The 16,546-nt window shown below is 45.6% G+C and overlaps 1 protein-coding gene and 1 pseudogene across 1 annotated transcript in view; one reads left to right on the top strand and one right to left on the bottom strand.

The window, feature by feature from the left end:
- Positions 1–16,546, top strand: part of PCDH15 (protocadherin related 15) — a 2,701,201-nt gene that overhangs the window by 787,542 nt on the left and 1,897,113 nt on the right. The window lies entirely within an intron of this gene.
- Positions 6,652–15,611, bottom strand: LOC147711133 (large ribosomal subunit protein uL10 pseudogene; annotated as a pseudogene).

The following is a 16,546-nucleotide window of genomic DNA, read 5'->3' on the forward strand; positions in this document are numbered from 1 at the left end:
CATGGAATTTGTAGAGCACGCTACTCACCTGCTAGGGTCTCAAGGCGCTGGGGGGAGGGGGAGTCGATACTGCTCGAACAGCCAGGTCTTGAGTTGTTTCCTGAAGGAGAGATGGTCCTGGGTCAGCCATAGGTGGGTGGGGAGGGAGTTCCATGTCATGGCCGCCAGGTAGGAGAAGGATCTTCCTTCGGCGGTGGATCTGAAAATACGTGGAACAGTGGCGAGGGCGAGGCTGGCGGATAGGAGCTGGCGAGAAAGCGAGGTGGCTGTTGAGGTACTTGTGGCCCATGCCGCGGAGAGCCTTGTGTGCGTGGGTGAGGAGTCTGAACATGATCCTCTTGCTGACGGGGAGCCAGTGTAGGTCTTTCAGATGGGAAGAGATGTGGCTGTGACGGGTAATGTCCAGGATGAGTCGTGCAGAAGCGTTCTGTATGGGCTGGAGTCTTTTCTAGAGTTTGGCTGTGGTTCCGGCGTAGAGGGTGTTCCCGTAGTCCAGTCGGTTTGTGACACGGGCCTGGGTGACCGTCTTCCTGGTTTCAGTGGGGATCCACCGGAATATCTTTCGGAGCATGCGCAGGGTGTTAAAGCAGGACAACGAGACAGCGTTGACTTTCTTGGCCATCGTGAGGGAGGAGTCCAGGATGAAGCCCAGGTTGCGCGCATGGTCCGTTGGCTTGGGGGCGGTGCCCAGGGCAGGGGGCCACCAGGAGTCGTCCCAGGAAGAGGGAGAAGGACCCAGAATGAGGACTTCCATTTTGTCTGAGTTCAGTTTCAGACGGCTGAGCTTCATCCATTCCGCAACGTCTTTCATTCCTTCCTGGAGGCAAGCTCTGGCGGTGGTGGGGTCGTTGGTGAGTTTTAGAACCTTCATCTGTTTTACTAAGGTACGGGGTCTGTTGCTAACACATAAAGATCTTCTAATATATAATCATTTTGCTTCTGTAGAACGGGAGAGGCTACACTGTCGTACTTAATGAAAGCTCCATTTATGAATTATGAACTACTTGCATTGCTAACCATATTTGTTTTAGGCATTTTCCTATTTGCTGTGGAAAGTATACTGCGTACTAGAGCACAATAGGTAAAATAAACATGTCAAACTTTCCTCTTGTCGCTGGCAGAACTTATTGTTCACTAGTACAAGTGTTAGAGCGAAAGGTGTTTCTTCTAATCGCTATTCCTGAGTGTGTTGGGAGTGTTGTGTTCTGGGCTGTCTAATCACTTGTTCCTCTGTGAGTGAGTAGGAGGGCAAGTGAGACACTATAGCTAGTCGGTCCTAGGCTCATGGGTACTCAAGTGATAGGATGACCGAGTCCCTGCCTACTGAGGTTCCATAATCGCAAGCATAGTTCTGTGACTCTGCAGAATCCCTGCAACATGGGGGTGGGGGGGGGGGGTAATCAGCCCTTTGTGTAGGGGCAGAACACAGCCTAGTCAAGTGAAGTGTTAGCACTTTCTTTCCATTCTGCCAAGGCAAGGTCATCAAAATACAAATGTATGCAAACGGGTACTCAGATACACCCATCCTTCCTGTGTTGTGGTTTTTTAGAGGGAATGCACAAAGTGTAGCTGTCACCCACCCCATGTATTGGAGGCAGGCTGTCAGTCACACAGAACAGTAAGTGCAGAGGAATGTCCATATTCTAAAAGTGGTATTTCTAAAACAGTAATGCTCAATCCAACTTCACCAGCAAGGCGGGCAACCGTTACCAGGTACTCCTCTCTGATCAGGATATAGAGGTTAAAGTTGTATTCCCAATGCTGGCCTCAGAGGAGTAGAACTCACAATCGTGAAAAATGAAGTAGGCTGTTTGTCAATACCAGGAAACGCAAAACATAAAGATATATGTCCTACCTTTTGCCTACTTAGCACCCTGCCCTTAATGTTACTTATTGCCTACCTTAGGGGTGACTTATATGTAATAAAATGGCAGTTTAAGGCTTGGCGAGTAGTTTTAAACGCCAAGTCAAAGTGGCAGTAAACTGCACACATAGGCACTGCAGTGGCAGGCCTGAGACAGGTTTGAAGGGCTAGTTCTCTGTGTCAATAAGCGCATCAGACCATTAGTAGTGTTCGAAGTACAGACCCTGGGTCTATGGTATACCACTCTACTAGGGACTTATCAGTACAATTATATGACAATCAGGTATACACAAGTGTCATGTTGCTTAGGAGAAAAGCGCATGCATTTTATCACTGGTTAGCAGAGGTAACGTGCTCAGAGTCCTAAGGCTAAAGAAAACAGGAGGTAAAAGGCAAAACATCTGGGAAAAGACCACCCTAAAGATGACAGGTCTAACAGTAAGCATTCCCAAAAGAATGTACTATATTAATTCTCACAATTGTAACATTTACTACACCTGCACATAGTTTCCATAAAATGATCCAATCAAGTTAGAGTAAAAAGACACGAACTTGAACGCCCGTGCTTCAAGATTCCAGATGCACCTGTAGAAGACCCAAAAAAGACATGGAGAAACAACAAAACACAGGAAGCTGTTGCCACATTCAAAGCAGCCAACACTGCACACCACCACATCAAAACCACAAGGAAGAAGGCCCTCCAAGACAGATTCACCAACAACGCACAACATAATAGCAAAGAACTCTTCAGCATTATCAAGGAGTTCGCCAAACCCAACAGCAAGGCCACAGATATCCCACCCTCCCAAGACCTCTGCAACAGACTCAGCACCTTCTTCTATCACAGGATCAAGACCATCTACGACAACTTCGACACCCAGGACCGCCCCCAGTGCCAGCAGCCACCACAACCGACGATGACCACCCTGACCGACTCTACACTGCTGATCCCCCCTCAGTACAGACAACACCATAAAGCCCATGGAAAGCATCCACTCTCAAGCACCTTTGTACCCCTGCCTGCATCACATCTTCCACAGAGCTGCCTCCGCCATCGTACCCAAGCTATGCCAAGCCAAACCATCAACTGCTCCCTTGAGACCGCCACATTCCCTAACAACTAGAAACATGGTGAGATCAAACCCCTCCTGAAAAAACCTTCAGTGGACCTCATGGACCTCAAGAACTTCCGGCCCATCTCCCTGTTCCCTTTCCCATCCAAAGTCATCAAAAATCCATCAATACCCAGCTCACCGACTTTATCAAAACCACCCACGTCCTGGACAACTGGGCAGCAAGACTAATCCTCAACATAGCCCGTCACACTCACATCACTTAACACCTCCCTAACCTCCACTGGGTCCCAGTCAACAGAAGAATATCCTTCAAACTCCTTACCCACGCATACAAGACCCTTCACAACACCGGACCCTCATACCTGAATCACCACCTCACAATCCAAGTATCAAACAGACTCCTCCTGTCATCCCAGCTTTCCCGAGCTTCTGTCCCACGAATCTGCAAGACCCGAACCAGAGGAATGTCCTTCTCCTACCTCACCTCCATTATATGGAACACCCTGCCTATCCATCTCAGGAAATCACCCTTGCTGACCTAATTCTGGAAGAACCTCAAGACCTGGCTCTTCAGAGGAAATCAGCACTTAGTCTGATCTGCTGTGCCCAGACCTGGTTTTGACAGATGACACATTTAGCGGACCTAACAAGAATAGTTACAATAATACTTGTAGTGCGCTAACATCCACCCCAAATAATAAACTATTTTCTCACAAAGACAAATTAAGGATTACTAATCCACACAACATATGAGGCATAAGGTGTTCTGCATAGGTGACCATAGCCATCAAATAGACCAAAACAGAAGAAAGAAAAGGTGAAGCAGGCGTTTAATAATATGTAAATTGTTAGTATCATAAATAGGTCATTAATATCGCATCTTGATCTTGGCTCCCATAGGAGTTTAAAATGTGGCACATATCAGACCATATCAGACATGGGAAGTGAATATTTCTTTATAGCAACAGCTGTGCTAAAGAAACCCAGATAGGTTTTGTGTATTGTGTGATGCTGCCAGTCCATTTGCTCAGCACCCATGTTTGAAATATGTGTTTTCTAATCTTCCTGCTAGAGGGCACGTTGTAAGCTGTTCTTGAAATCCAATTTGACTGATTTGTCTTTTCGAGTTATGCCTGTGTTTCTGAATGCATTTTTGGTCTCCTGTTATTTTGAGAAAACGTTTTTTTTTTTATTTCTTTAGTTATGCCTGTGTTTCTGAATGCATTTTTGGTCTTCTGTTATTTTGAGAAAACGGTTATTTTTTTGTATTTTTTTTAAAGAACTCCAATAATGTTAACTTTTGTACGACAAATACTATTGACAAATGGGTTATTCCTCTGCTACTTGGTGCCTGTCTACATAGTTTTACCAAATACAAACTTTGTTTATTGGAAAGAAGAAGTCTCTTTTATGATATAATAACGATAATGAAATGGTTAATTTGAATACATCACGCATAGTTTTCGGCGAGGTATGCTATTTTACATCAAATAAAAAGAGGGTTATTTTGTGTATTAAGTGCTGTCGATGCAATGCCTCATGTTTGTGTGCTTCACCAAGCGTAAGATTGACTGCTAATGCATGTTGTTTGTCTCTGCTACCTGGCAACATGAACTAATTGGTGTGGAATTGCCATTTGCTACAGAAAATCCATTACAGTGCGCCCAACAGTTGCCCCTGTGACTGCATTGCTGGCTATGGGAGGATATGGAATATGCATTACACTTGGTGCTGCAGTGTGTTTTTGGATTGGAAACGTGTTCCAAGCACTATGGTCTTTTAGAAGACCTCCTAGTGCGCCACCAAATTGCTATTTCATTAACTCTGACTGTGACGGCTGCTGTGCGGGATTGATTTGGAATTTCACGGTCCATGATGCAAAATATCCTCATAATAAAATGCTTCATGTTTGCGACCTCAATGAGATCCCATTGTGGGCAGCCGCTGAAAAATCACACGACCAAACTGTAGTTTTAATGTATTGTAAGTAATTCTGAATCTGGCTAACACTCTTTTCGGTATCTTATGAGCGTATCATTGATTCGCCCCAAGCTATTACTAAAAAGCGACTGTGTATTGTAGAAGCAATCGACGTAACAAATGACTATGAAATGCTTCTGAGCACTGCAACCAAATTGAAACTTTACACAGTGAGATTTTGGGAAAAACAACTTGTTAAAAATAAAATACAAGATATTGATAAGCCTAGAGTCCAATCAGTGTTTAATGCTAAACAGCAGGCAGCACAGCAAAAGATCAAAACAAAATTGTCATTTCAACTACTAAGAGCTCTCGGCAGAAAAAAAGTCAGTTGGAGCCAATAACTAAAAACATGACAAATGGACTAAGTATATATACAATTTATCTCAATACACAAGTCCATTTAATGTGATCACGTGACAGAAAAGAGGGACCCGATTTATAAAGGTAAACTTGCACTTTTGTGTAAGTTTACACATTTTTGGTAATCACAAACTATGACTTAAATAGTAAGTTTTCGATTGCGGAGATTGCGCAGTCTAGTCAGAGAACTCCGCGCATAAGATAAGACTGTCCTACCCTTGCCCATTTAAAGGGTGGATTGCTCATACACCTGTTGTCAGAAACATGCATTCGGTTTCCTTTATTTGAAATATGGCAACATAATTGATGGTACTTTGTATGTTTCACCAGTTTGATGGGTACATTATATGGCATTTCTTTGCCAACAAAGACTTATTTTGGCACCAGAACTGATCTCAATTTATCCACCAGGTAATTGTGTATTTGACTATAGTGAGGCAAACAGTATTTCGTTGAACATTGTTTAATAGCAGGATCAGTATTTTTCAGATATGCCTCATGTGTTAAATGGTAATTGTGTATAAAAAGTAAAAAATGTGATTTGCAATCTAAAGGGATGTATGGTGTGCTCTATCCCTTCTTGCACACATGCCATTAGAGTGAATGTGAAATTAAAACTGACAACACAAATTACAGATGTGTATACTCAAAACATGACATCTCATACGTCTTTAAAATACTTTAGCGAAGTAAAAATGCAAGACTATATGTGCCATATATGTAAAGTGGAGTTAATACTTGAACCTGACACATTTATAATCAAGTGAAAAGAAGATGGTGGCTACAGTGTGTGCAGCAGTGCTACACTGGTTACTTGGAAACCTTTAACACTTCTGATGAGTTATATTCCCTACACTACACTGGCACCAATGGTTGAATGCATTATATATGCTGATAATTTAATAGAGCTTACATTCAGCATTGCATAAGCATTCCGCTGACTGGGCTAATTCTCCAACAGACTTCATCAAGCTCATTTTGTAAAACATGCTCACCCATATTTAAGATCAGATGAAAAGAGGACTGCAGATGCTGTGTGTTGTGTTGTACTACATTAGTTTCTTTGAAACCTGTATCACTTATGATGAGAGCTAAGTTCCCTACACTACACAGACAATAATGATAGAACATGCTATACAAATGCTGTATAATATGCAATCAGCATCATATAATCATTCCATTGACTCGGCTGTTTATCTCAAAAACTTCATCAAGATCAATGTGCACCTCATGCCCACCCACATGATAAATACTGCTCTCTTGTCACTAAGCAGATATTAGTTGGGGTGTGGCCTATAAGACCCGCCAGTGCTGGGACAATGTTCTTTCTTTTTTTCTTTTACAGTAGAGGATAAGGTTGAATCGAGACTAGTCAAAAAGGCCAAGTCCCATGTCATTGTCTGACTCTTCAGATTCCTCTTTCTTCTCCTCCTTAGGAGCTGTTGCAGCAGCAGCTGCTGCTGGAGCTGCAAAAACTGGAGCAGCAACGACAAAGGCAGAGAGGTCAGCCAGGAAAGCCTTGACCTTATCTGCCAGAGGGAAGCTGTAGTCCGTCTCTACTGCCACGGTTAGGACTCGCTTGCACCAGTTAATGATGGAATGAGGCACAGAGGCAATTGTGGGGTACCCAATCTACATACAGACACTGGTGACATTGCGGACACCCTCTAAGAATCGGACATGCAGGGCCTTTTCTATGATATCAAGAACCTCTGGGTTGTAGATGCTGCCGTTGTCGTACACCTGCTAGGTCAAGATTTCTATGGTCTCTTCTGGAGCTCTTAGTGGTGATGCCCAAAGCCTCGAAGAACGAAGTCTTTTCCGGACCTAGCCCTGTGTTCTGAGCAGGTACAGTCACATCATATGAGGCCATGGCACCTGCACGAGCCGAAGCTGTCAACTTATTGGCCAGAAGCATGTCCTGGAACTCCGTCAGATCTCCATTGGTGAACACAAAGCCTACATTACCTAGAATTTGTTTGAGCAGCTTTTCCAGGGCAGGGTTGTTCTCCAAGTGCCCACGGATTGCTTTCCTCATTTCCTCATTCTGGTGTTCTTCCCCATGAGTACCACAGCCTTTCCTTACAGGTACATGCAGATCTTCTGCATTTGCTTTGACCCGACATTGTCTGCTCCCACAATGAAGCATTTTGGGTAATCATCCGATAGTTGGATGATTTTGGTGAAGTAGTTGGCCTTCCACGTAGCCCCGATTAGACCTGGATAATTAATTTATTTACAGTAACATGGAACCATATTTCTCTCATGAAATGTATTAATTAAACATTCATTTAATACCTTTGTCAAAATACAAAAAGCTGATGCAGTTCCGCAAAGACGTACCAAACGTAATGTTGTTCTGGAGAAGGGACACTTCTGGTTCTTTTAGACTCTATAACTCAATTCTCAGGCTTGATATAAAGTGATTGAATCCTATGAATTAGATCTATATAAGGACAGGTAGCCACTTTTCTAATTAAGACATTGGGAATGAATGATTAAATGATTGGAGTTCTCTGCTCAACAATTGTTCTTAAATTTAATCACAAATGGTCTTCTTTATAGTTTAGTCGACAGGGTACTCTGCTGCAAATGTAGTTCCCTGTTCTCCAAACTAGCCGCTTCTCTATTTGGAGCTGGGTGGACCATCCTCTTTTCACCAATGATGCCCTTTCTGGCTCTTTTGGGGGAAACCTTATACTGATGGACCGAAGGACTATGCCTTTTGGTATAAGTGCATCAGATTATCTACCCTCATTAAGGTGGGTGGTGGTCCAAGTTTTTTCTCAGTTCAGGACTGTCAGAGAAAGCTTGACAGTCCTGAAGAGACAAAAAGCAAAATGATCCCCACACCCTAGGCGAAACATCCCAGGGTGTGAGGGTCATAAGTAGTTTATTTCAAACAAAAAAACTCCTGTTTTGTAAAACCAAAATGTTTGTTGAGTAGCTGCATGAATCATGACAATGTCCAGTTATCTCTTAGTGCCTTCTGAGCAACAGTTCCCTCTAATAGCTTCTTTGGAAGCATGCAGAGCTCTACCAGGCTGACTGAAATCTCGAGCCCACCAGGGCCTGTATTATTTATTGGACACACTGCCCCTGTGTGCTCCATGATGCCATATTAAACAGGGACACTAGGTGCAAACAGGGATGATGCACCATATTACAATAAATGCCCTACCCTCAGACGAGCCACAACATGGTGCTGCCCTGGGAGCAACACATTCAGTGAAATACTCAGCAGCTGCTTACAAGCTGCTTCATGTTTTGCAGTGCGCACAGCAGCTGCCATGAGTGTGAATGCCTGGGTGGTCCATTGGAACCCCCTCTGCCCCCACAAGCGGGCTTCCCGCAGGGGGTGCACTGACAGTGTATACCTTCGTTTTGTTGCGCTCTGTTAAAAAAACAACTTGGGGCCTGTTTGTCTCTCCATCTGCATCCATAATACGGTGTGGGCACAGAGGCAAGGTGATTCCTCAGTTGCATAGGGCCACTGTGTCATGCAAATGAGGGAATCCCCTCTGAAGATAACGCTGGTGCTACATGTGCACAAGCTCTATTAGTATTGCAGAAGGGACCACACAAGTACCTGTGGCCCCATATGTAATTCATTGTGCCCTAAGGCTGCATAAATAGTATACTCACACCGGTTGCAACCAGGGGCACTATGCATTATAGGGTCCCAAGTTTCAGGACCTGGGGCACCAACACACATTTATGGATGAAACTCAAATGGGCACAAACTCCACAATCTTTCTGGACACATAAAATTATTTTATTAATGTATTGAAAATGTTAAACATAGTAGTGTAGGATCTATACAACAAATGGATAAAATTAGCAGTTAACAAATTACTTTGACATGAGAAATACGTCAGCACATAAGTTTTGTAAATATGCGAATAATCCATTGCCAAGGTGGACATTGAGCTTTGACAAAGTGTCATTTATAACAACGTAAAGCATGACACAGCGAAATTATAGTAGAGCTTAGCCAAAACATAACATGACTGACAGGAATTAGGTCTAATAATGTAGATTGTACAAAATTTAAATGAAGAACATTCTATTGTGTGACAATGTATGCCTAAATAAATACTATGTTTCAAAAAACAGTGGTCCCTACTCATGGGCACAATGGTATACTGAGCTAATAATCACACACCTGATAAGTGTTATGTCTTTTGTCCAGCCGTACAAGGAATTTATTTAACAATTTTCTTAATAAAACTGAATGAACACATTAATAACAAGTCGACCAAAAAAAACCCTTATGCAATATGACATTTAAAATATTGTGAAATGCAATGGTGTGGTTATGACAATCTCTCTCTGTAACACTGACTACAAGTACACAGACATTTTTGCTTTGCTCCTTTTACCATTCTGTTCGTTATTTTGTCTGAATGTTGTGGGTCACGGCTGTGCACACTTGTTATTAATGTGTTCATTCAGTTTTATTAAGAAAATTGTTAAATAAATTCCTTGTCCGGTTGGACAAAAGACATAACACTTATCAGGTGTGTGATTATTAGCTCAGTATACCATTGTGTCCACGAGTAGGGACCACTGTTTTTTGTAACATGATACTGCCCAAGGTCCCTATGGCATACCTTTTGGGTTCCCTTGTCTATCTTAAACATAAATAAATACTATAGCTAGAATGGAAAGGAGAGCGCCTACACTGTGTTGTGGGTAAGAAATAGTTTAAAAAGATATATACGTCATTTTAACCCCTTAAGCGCTGCGCCCGTCCAGCAGCCGACGGCACCACTACCTCGGGAGTGCTGCCGTCTGCCGTTGGACGTTCCAACTGCACCTGCGCAATGGAACGTTCAGCACTGGAGCTGGACGTTCCAAAGCAGCTAAGGTGTTAAAGTAGTGCTGGGCAGCTGGGCCATGCTGGGGCTCGACACCTAGGGGCATATTTCTGATGGCTTTGCGCCATGCTTACACCACGCAATTTGGTACATAACAGACGCAACCCATTAAATCGTATTTAAGAAGCCACGCACAGCCATTTTGCGTGGCTTTGAATGGCTTAAGAATAGAGAGAAATGCAGCCCAGTGCAAACTGCTACATTGCATTACTCTGCACAAGGGAGGCAATCCATGGGCGTTGCCGTGGGTATTTTCACACAAATCCCACGATTTTTTATGCCTTTCCAGTTTTACCAAGCCTGGTAACCATGGGAATGGACCAAAAGATACCCTCCCCAGGGGGGTCGTAATAAGGAGAAATATCTTAATTTCTCCAAATGTTTTCTCTTTCTATGGATGCTGCATTCTGCTGCACCCATGTATTGGTGCAGGAAGGAGCCCCTTCTTGCACCAAAACAATCCTGCCTACTACACAGGCACTCTTCCACCACAGTACAAAGGTTCCTACTTTGGTGCTAGGCTGCCAAAAGGGCACCAGTACAGGGGGGTAGGACAGTAATGTAACCTATTGGATGAATGCAGTGCATTCCTCCCTTTTCTCTGTGAAGCAGGGCAGCACATCAAGGTAACTTGCTACACTGTTGCAACACATAAAGATGATGGACTGAATGCGGAACATTGTCAAACATTCACCCCCTAGTCACAGATCTGAGTTATGCCACCCCAGTTAGGACCCCAATTAGGACCCAACCATCTGCAAATCAGTCTTGACCCTGCTCCCAATGGAAACAGACCAGCCCAACCTGCCAAGCCAGTTTCTCTTTGGACCGGAAACAAGCATCCTGGGACCGATATTTGGGAATCACACCCCATCAGCCAGGCTACCTTGAATCCAGTGGCTCAGTGAGCCCGGGACCCACATCTGAGCATACTCATGCTAAGTTGCCCTATGCCAAAATTCTCTTAATTATGCCCCATGGAGTCATGGTTTTACGAGGTGTTCACTGTGCTGGCTAAGAGGTTGTCTTTATATTAAAAGTAACATGCCACAATGCAGCATTTCCTGATTCAGCAAGATGCTTTTCTTCACAGCTGGCATGAGTAAAAAGAGAGTTCAAATCACCCTTTTGGGGAATGAATCACACTTTAAAGACATCACACATGAAAATAATTAGAAGTTTGAGTATGTATATGTATTCAGTGCTCACTGTTCTTAGTCTAACAGCACAGCTGCATTTAAGCTAAAGACATCAGACGTTTAGAGCTTTTGGGTCCCCGACCACAGGGATATTTCCTCCTCTCCGTACAGAGCGCTCGCATAAACACGTTAGTCTAATAAACATAATCCACAGCATTCAGTTCATAAAAACATAATACTGGCAGAGTTCTGAAAACAATCTCAACAGTGCCTTCTTTAAATATGGAGCTACTAGCAAGATGACTATAGTTACTACCCGTGACAACTGTGAAAACTGCAACTCATGAGTCGTGGCAAAGCTTCCATTGTTTCTGAGACAATAAATTGAACATTTACTGGGGACTACGGCCGCGTAATGTTTACAGTTCGCAGACATGGCCAAATATGGGGGCATATTCTCAAGAACATCTGATAACCATCTCAAAAGCAACTTAACTCAATTTCCAACATTGCAGTCTATAGCAGGAACATTACGCTGTGTTAACGAAGAATTCTCAACACGGCTGTACAATGCGATAGTCTCCAGATAACACATCAAATGTCTGTGTTAGAATCAACGCCATACCACAAAAATGCGAAATGCAAAAAATCCTGCGATAAGGCCAATCGCGGCACAAAAAGCAGCGCAAACCAGCGACAGGCCTGCAAATCCCACACTTCTGGTGGGAAAATTCAATATAAAAACTACAGAAACAAAACACCAGAAGCAATCCAAAGCGCGTAGCAACATGGATGCACCCTGACTGAGCGCAGAGGCCAACACAAGACCCACAGACCACCAGCAAGGAACAACTCGGACGGGGCTGGCCAAGGAGAAGAGGGAGAGGAAGATGGGGTGCGGTTCGCACCAAAACCAGATCAGTGTCACGGAGGTGACAGAACACCACCATCAACTGACCCACAAGTAGACCACCGGGAATGTTGAGGATGCCATTCGAGGAGGTCAAGAGGCGCAGGCATGATGTGATAATCTAAATCAGGCAAAAACCTGCTGCCAACAGGAAGGCAGCAACGGCAACCTGAGGTGGGAGTCCTGCACCGCAGGAGGAGCTGGAGGAAATGAAGGCCACGGTCATCAGTGTGGAGACGGTGCAAAGAGTAGGGAGTATGGACACAGCTCGAGAGGACCTGACACAACATCAACAGGGTGAGTAGCAGCCGCAGTCGGCAGTAGGAGTTCCTGCAGGGCGGTGACGTGGGGAGGGGGAGGGGCAGGGTTGGGGGTAGTAATGTATGGATTACGGACCTTAACAAGTAAGTAAACATATAAATAAATAAAACAAATTTCGTTGCACGCACTGCATCACCAAATGCGATGCAGTGCGCGCAATGAAATTAGTTTTATTTATTTATATGTTTACTTACCTGTTAAACTCCGTAATACATACATTACTATCCCCCACCCTGCCCCTCCCCCTCCCCACGTCACCGCCGTGCAGGAACTCCTACTGCTGACCGCGCCTGGTGAGTAACAACCAGGGACTCGGGGTAAGGAGGGGAGATGGGCACATTGGCACACATGCATAATGAGGTGTAGCACACTGCACACCCACAATGCCCCTGGATCATGTCCCTGATCCCTGTGGCACACTCCAGCACACACACATTGCAAGAACAGCACACCCACATTGGCAGCACTGTGGTACAATGCACAAACCCGAAACTGCAGAACAGAAGACACAACAGGCTCCACACACACGCAGAAACGGGCCTACTACATCCGACAGAGCTGGAAACTCTGAAATGGAAATGTACGCGTACAACCTCCACCCGTCATGTACTCCAAATGGACACGGTCCCGCATCAAATTCCTGCACCTCCCAAACAGTCACAATGTACATTGTCATGCAGTCTGCATGTAAACAAGAACAATGCACCAACATACATGTCAAGACAATGTCAACATGCATCTCCCCTTCACATTGCAGAGTGACACACAACACCTCCAGTAGAGCACAGAAGACCACATATCAGTGATGCCGGAGAGGACCACCACACCTTCAACACCGACTCCCTACAACAGCCCATGGACATCCCACAGCCCCCCACCACCAGGACCAGGGCAGCCAAGCTACTTAGAGGAGAACACAGACCCTGCAACAGACCACACAACAGGAAGCACCCTCAAACACGGCTGGATGATAACACTTTACTCACCCACACATAGCACCCCAGTCCCAGGTGTCAGAAAGCCAAAAGGAGGTGGCTGAACAGGTGCGGGTGGGGTCCAAACCCATGGAAGGTGAACTAGATCCCATACATGGGTGTGTATTATCCTTCAAGGACCACCTATACCCCACAAAGGAGACCCGCACTGCCATAGAAACACATGCAGATGCATATTCCCTGAAGAGAACCAAGCCCAGGGGCACGCAAGTATCATCCACACACCCACGTGTGCTCTGTGTAGATGGCCCAGGCCACTCCCCTTACGAATTGAGTGGGTGACGACAAAGCTACATGTCCAAGCTCAACCCGCTGCCTGAGGTGACATGTCTGCGCCCGCTGTACACAGCACATTGTAATGTCGTAGGGCCCAGGGCCCTCATGCATACAACAAAACCACAGGGACAGATGCAGATATTATGTTGAACTGGCTAAGGGCAAGTGCCACCCCTCCCCCTTTATTGACAGCGTCACATGTACAGTGACAGCTGTGATGGATGTGTGTGGTGTGAGTGTAAGCCAGCCCGCATGTAGTGCTTGAAGCTGGCAACAACTTGAACAGTGGACACCAGTGCAACGGAAACTGAAAACACCTGCATAACAGAGTAAACTGCTGAGCAACATGGATGGAGCTGGAGCAAGTACAGAGGTCACCCAACATGCAAACAGAAGTGTCCGTGAGTTGCAGTGCACTGAGGTTGGGGCACTAGAGCTGAGTACGCTCATGTGATGAAAATGACTAGGATTGTGTCCATTCGGGATATTCCTGATGCAGATGCAGTGGGGTGTTTTAGACCGGCATCATCTTCTCATCAACGTCCCATGTCTCCCACACTGCCTAAGGTGACATTGCTGCGCAACCTCTCCACAGCACAAAACTTAATCAGCAACGGTCCATGGGTTGCGGTGCAATGAGTCAGTGGCACCTGGAGTGCTGAGCAGGCGATCAGGCAGATAGTGGTTGGAGCTGGCCCTGGCTATGGTGGTGTGTGCCTCCTGCAGTGATGCGACGTCCGGGCCAGTCAACACTTGTTTGATGTGTGAGCCCTGGTGGACAGCAGTTGAGGCCAGAGGCAGCGGACAGCGCAAGGCCACATACACATGTTGTCAATGAGCCCAAGACCACTGTCACAGAGGTCCTCCAATTTCCATTCAGACAGGGTCCCTGACTTGAGCAGCACAGAGTTAGTGGCCCCGGATGCACAGTAGACAGCACAGGCCCCATGGGACGCTGACTTGTGGTCCACTGAGGTAGGGCCACGCAGACTGAGTGGGTCCTCGTCGATGTCGAAGGTCAATGTGGTGGAGGGTTGCGGAAGACAGTGGACGGTGCAGAGGTTTGAAGCTACCCGGAAGTAGCAAATGGAGGATTGGATTGTCATAACCTCGTTGCCAGCACCAATTCGGTATCAGATACAGAGGATGAAAACTACCCCTAGTCCATAGGCTCCGACGCCACCAATGTTCAACCAGAGAGTGTCCATGAATGTCGGGAAACAGACTTAGTGGCACAGGGGCTGAGAGGAGATGCAGTCTGCGATGATTTCGGTACACTCTTATGAACTCTGCCATTGCTAAATCAAGACTCTGTGACCTACTGGAGCGCAGTGTAGGCCGGAGGCAGCAGTCAGCAGTGGCCCACAGCCATGTGTTGTAGGCTCGCGATGCACAGAGTTAGTGACACTAGGGCAGTTGTTAGTAGTGATTGATCACCTCCGTAATGAGGATCCTTTTTTCCTCCTAAATGCAACGCGTCATCCTCTTATGCCACTCCTTACGTGCAATGATATGTACTCTGCCTTTGAAAAATCGATGCTCAATTCCAATTGTGTGACCTACTCGAGCACAGTGTAGGCCGAGGGCAGTAGTCCACGTGGGCCCACAGAAACTTGCAGTTGTGATGCACTAATAAGACCTGGTGGCACCACAGCAAAGGGAGTATCGTGACCTAAACACAGCCACACTTAATGTGCTCTGTCATGGTGTAATCAAGTCTCAGTTCCAAATGTGAGACCTACTAGTCCGCTGTGTCAGCCAGTATAGTACGTAAATAAGTACTGCGCGTGTTGCTCTCAGAGGCCATTACGGTCATAGCAGGTTGCCAGGGTCGCGGGCATCGGGCTTGGAGCTTGCACCGGCACATGATGGGCCCTCTTTGACACACGCCGGTGTCGGCAGGTGGGCATTGAGGCCTAGGTGCGCAGAGGCGGGTAAGACAGGTTCAGGGACCAGCGTCCCAGGGTGCCGCAGGCACACAGGATCGTGGGCAACCCCGCTCACGGAGCCGGTACTGACCTCGTGGTGAGGTGAGAGGCGCCGCCCTGGCAGAGACGTTTGGCATTCCGGAAGAGGACCACAACCATAGTTTGTGCCTTTCATTCACACCCCTACGCTGGCCTGGCATACGCCGGGCCAGCCCACTCCAGTGGGTGTCTGGGGGGGTGGAACATGCCTTCTACTGGAGCTATTGTAGCAATGATCTTTTTTCTTCTCATTAAACAGGGGCTCATCTATACCCACAGTGGCTCAACTGATTCTTTCCAACCACCATCAAGCATTCCATAATTCCAGGATGCTCCTCCTCTTCACTGCTCACACATCACTGATGGGCAGCCCCCACTCAGATTCACAACCATCCTTCCTAAGCAGTTGTTAAAAACACTTGGAAAAACAGTGCCTAATGAGTCCTATCTTCAAAAACCACCAACTGCTACATGTCCCTTCTTCAATAAATGTACTTATACTCACACTAATCAATTGTACAATTATTCCATAAAATATTAATCAAGATAGATGGCTTTCACATTTTGCTCCAATTCTAGTGATGTACTTTTCCACACTTCATAAGTCCCATACACACAAGATATTACCTCTCCAACTCATCAGTCTACCTTGCTGGGAGGTTGCGTCTCTTCTGCTGGCACTAACATCTGCTGGACTGAAGTGAATATCTAAAGAAAAGATATCTTTAGTACCTTATATCTGTGGTTGGACATCTAACAATCTGAAGTAATGATA

This window comes from Lissotriton vulgaris, chromosome 5, assembly GCF_964263255.1.
Source record: "Lissotriton vulgaris chromosome 5, aLisVul1.2, whole genome shotgun sequence".
In the NCBI taxonomy this organism is placed as follows: Eukaryota; Metazoa; Chordata; class Amphibia; order Caudata; family Salamandridae; genus Lissotriton; species Lissotriton vulgaris.